The sequence below is a fragment of the Cariama cristata genome, unplaced genomic scaffold, assembly GCF_000690535.1.
Source record: "Cariama cristata isolate BGI_N322 unplaced genomic scaffold, ASM69053v1 scaffold2727, whole genome shotgun sequence".
Taxonomy (NCBI): domain Eukaryota; kingdom Metazoa; phylum Chordata; class Aves; order Cariamiformes; family Cariamidae; genus Cariama; species Cariama cristata.
Window position 1 is genome coordinate 75,623 of NW_009625910.1, and position 4,429 is coordinate 80,051.

The following is a 4,429-nucleotide window of genomic DNA, read 5'->3' on the forward strand; positions in this document are numbered from 1 at the left end:
AGTGTTGCCTGACACACCAGATGGTTGTTCTGTGATTCTCAGAAGGACCTCAGCAGGCTGGAGAAGTGGGCCGAGAGGAATCTTATGAAGTTTAGCAAGGGAAAATGCTGAAAAGCCCTGCATCTGGGGCGAAATAACCCCAGGAACCTATACACATTAGGGAAGGACTGGCTGGGAAGCAACTTTGCTGAGAAGGACCTTGGGGTCCTGATGGACAACAAGGTGTCCATGCAGGCTGATGCAACCATGCAGCAAAGAAGGTCAAGTGCATCTTGGGCTATGTTAGGAAAAGCATCACCAGCAAGTCAAGGAAGGTGATCCTTTCCCTCTGCTCAGCACTGGTGAGACCTCATCTGGAGTGCTGGGTCCAGTTCTGGGCTCCATAGTACAAGAGAGACATGGACATACTGGAGAGAGTCCAGCCCACAAGACGGCTAAAGGACTGGAGCATCTCTCTTATGAGAAGGGTTGAGAGAGCTGGGGCTATGCAGCCTAGAGAAGAGAAGGCTCAGGGAGATCTTATCAATGTATACAAACAACTGAAGGGAGACTGCAAAGAAGACAAAGCCAGGCTCTTTTCAGTGGTGCCCAGTGACAGGACCAGAGGCGATGGGCACAAACCGAAACACAGGAGATACCGTCTGAACGTCAGGAAACGTGTTTTTACTGTGAGGCTGACCAAGCACTAGCACTGGTTGCCCAGAGAAGTAGTGGAGTCTACATCTGTGGAGACATTCAGAACCTGACTGGACATAGTCCTGGGTGACTTGACCCAAGTGACCCTGCTTGAGCCGGGGGGTTGGACAAGATGATCTCAAGAGGTCCCTGCCATCCTCAGCAATTCTGCCTTACTGTCCCTTAAAGGAGATAAGGAGGGGAACACAAGGTGGAAAGCTGTTTCCTGTACCATCATGTCTAGTTCCCGACCCTCGAGGGTATGTTAAACTTTTGCGGTTCCACCTTCTCTCCCACTGGAAGTCTCTCAGTGCTATAATGGTCAGGAAACTTGACTTAATTTCCTGCCTAAATTTAACTCAAGTCAATAATGATATATTCTCTAGCCCATCTCAGTCTTCCATGGTTCTTTATTTTCCACTTCATTTAGCCAGTGCCTATGTTTTTAGTAATTTCTGCCTAGTTTTCTGTTTTTTCAGACTGGAAAAAGGCTTCTTTTTTCTGCACTTGTTTTGAGCCATCTCCCTCAAATACGCTGGAAAAGGCTTTACAGCTGTTTACGTGGCTTCACAACCAAGACACAACTAGCACATGCTATATGGCACTATACATCTGCATTTCTACTAGAAATGTTTCTTTCAGTGAACACAGACCTTGCATTTTCATTTTCATAACTGCATTACCAGGGCTGCCTCATAGCCAGCCTGTCAGGTTGGGACCCTTGCAGCTTACGCTTCTTCTTTTGCATGACATTCGACTTTGCACTATGAGATCCTCCTCTTTTTTTTTTTTCCTAGAAAACCAGTTGTGAAATCTGTAACATTAGTACGGCAGGATCTAGCACTTTTAACTCATCGGACCCAGGGCTGCATTTCCCTCTCATCCTCCCTTCACCAAATCTTAGCTTTTTCCCCTTTATCAAAATCCATGTTAGCAATTTCACAAATTGGTGGTACAAAAATCTGGATTCACATTTATTCTAAGTTATCCAGTACCCTGGACTGCTGAAGGCAATGCAATTATGTCCGGAGTATGTGTGTACATGTGTTCAAGCACTGCTATTTAGAAGAAACTAGTGTCCGTTTCTCCATGAAAGGGTAAGAAATTCCCACTGAATTCAAAATGACCCTGCAGGTGAACAGCATTAAAACCCAACCAGTGAAACAAGCAAAGAGGCTACTTTTATAGCTGGATTTCTTCAGACAGCTTTTTAAGAGATCCCAGAGGCAAAGCAACTGAATAATATATATGCAGCCAGAGGCAGATAATGCGTATCTGCTGATAGATCAGCATTGCAAGACAAGAACAAGAATTTAAAACTTCTTTCAAAACATCAAGTGCTTAAAAGCCCCGAGTAAAAGCCAAAAACCAAAACAAAACAAAAATCTAAAAAATCCATTTCGTTAAAGTCATAGGGAAAACTTAGTAATTCTTGCTTTTCAACAATCTTCTTTATAAGGTATAAATTCTGAGACACGCTATACCCAAGAAGTAATATGTTAAATATTTGCACCGTTTCCTGAATTTTTTACATACCAAGTCAGCCGCTACTTTTAGACGAAGATTACAATGTATTTTACACACTGTGTCTCTTCATACTCGTTCATCTGGAACTTGGACAGAACTTAATTCTGAATTTTATATTATCATAAACGTTTTCATGTACTCACAAGTTGTCAAATCAAAACAAAACCATCCCCCAACAAACAAAAGGAGTTATGGCACATATATTTCAATGTCACAATGCAGATTATGATTTAAAATCCATTACAACCAATAGAAACTAATACTAACAAATACAACCAGTAACAAAAATTTAAGTATTTTATTAAAAGGACTTAAAACAATGATAATGTGAATGATGTCACATTACACTAGTCTTCTTGAGTAGATAAAGGTAGCAAATAAAAGTAGTACAGTATTTATACAGCAGGTGGTAAGCACGATACAACCAGAGGCATTTACACCCAGGAATGGGGTTACAATAGTGAAGGAGTGCAGCAATTGGTTTCAGTTTGATATATGTATTTTTCCCTAATCTGTTTTAGAAGTTTCATATGATCGTAAATATGTAAGGAAAAAAATTTGTTACGATGTGTTTAGTTATAACGTCGCTGTTGGAATCCATTCAGAGACAACTGTATCTGCAGCAGCCAGATCCATCATTTTGCTGCCTCTTGCAAGGAGAGTACAGCTAGTCACTGCAAAGTTAATATTCCTCTTCCTCCTAATAAATCATGTAAACTGACCTAGTGTAATACCCAGAAATACCACCTGAGGAAAGGGACAGCTGCAGGAAAGACCTGCTTGGTACTTTTGATGCCTCTTAGTATTGCAGAATTTGTTTTTTTGAACAGGTCACAGTTTCTGTATTCAAAGTAGTATCATGTAGGTTGCTTTCAGTTTTAGAAAACCCTTTTTTTGTGTTATTAGCACAAGACGTTATGGGTTCGCAGTCTGGAGAAATAGAAGCTGAAACACACTGTGGGAACATACCAGTTCTCATGAGATTTTCTAAGAAAAAACAGCCTTGGAGCCCCAGTGTGAAACTGTAAGGATCAAGGACAGCCAACAGCTCACAGGTGGTTACAGTGCTCACTGGAGAGGCGAGATCCCGCTTCAGAGCTCTTTTTCAGACACTTGCTCATATCCTACATAAGACTCTTAAAATCAGGCCATACTGAGGGCACTCGCTCTCACTGCAGCTGCCCTGCTTCACATCAAAAAAAAAAAAAAAAAAATAAAAAACAAAAATTAAGTGCCATGGAAGAGCTCCCATAGCTGCAAAGAGGAGCCTAGGAGAGAGCTACCCAGGAAGAGCCTTCGTGAGGCTGCTGAAAGATAGCACAGAGCTGGATATGTGCCCTGAGCACAGGGGTGTTGGCTGGCCTGCGTGTTTGTGCTCGTGCACGAGTACACCCACGCTCTCTTTGCAAGATGGAAAACTTTTAAAGTTGTTTCCCACCCCCCTATGCAGCAGGAACATTTTTGATTATGTGAAAAATTTCCCAGAACAGAAAATATATTTGCTACCCAGCTCTCAATATTACTTTTTTTTTTTCCACAGCTAATACAATCATTGCTGAAAACTATTATTTGTACAAACAGTTCCTACTCCTGTGAGTAGCCTCAGTGCAATCTCTGGTACTACATTCCTAAGTAAGGACAGTTTTTGTGAGCAATGACCAGAAGAATGGGGCCCAATGTGTACATTTTGTACGTGCAGGCAGAACCTTGCAACAAGTATGTTTTGCAAATAAAAATAATCAAATATCATTACCCAAAGTAGGTAATTTGTGATAAAGTTAATAAAAACTGACTCCTTACTCCTACTTCACCGTTAAATATTCTTTACTTTGTAAAGAACTGCCCTGAATTTCTTTCCAGCTTGTTCTGATCATTCCTGCCCCAACAAAGAATTTAAATAGCAGCTCCTCATTGCTCTGTGCTGCTATTACATCGGAAAATGTACACTGTGACTCTTTTCATATGGCTCAGCAGACAGAAATACTGAAAAAATTCTTTGCAAGGAGCAATCTTGCATTGGCAGGAAAATTGACAAGATGACCGAATAGGTCACTTCCATCTCTAATTTCCCTGAGTCTACTGCTCCTATGGGGAAAAATAACTTGTCAGCAAACTTATTATAGAAGAAAATATCACAGTAAAAATAGTTACAGAAAATAGCCCACCAATTCCTTGATGTAAGATACAAATATATTTACTCTCGTGACAGTTGCTTATTCCTGAGAAA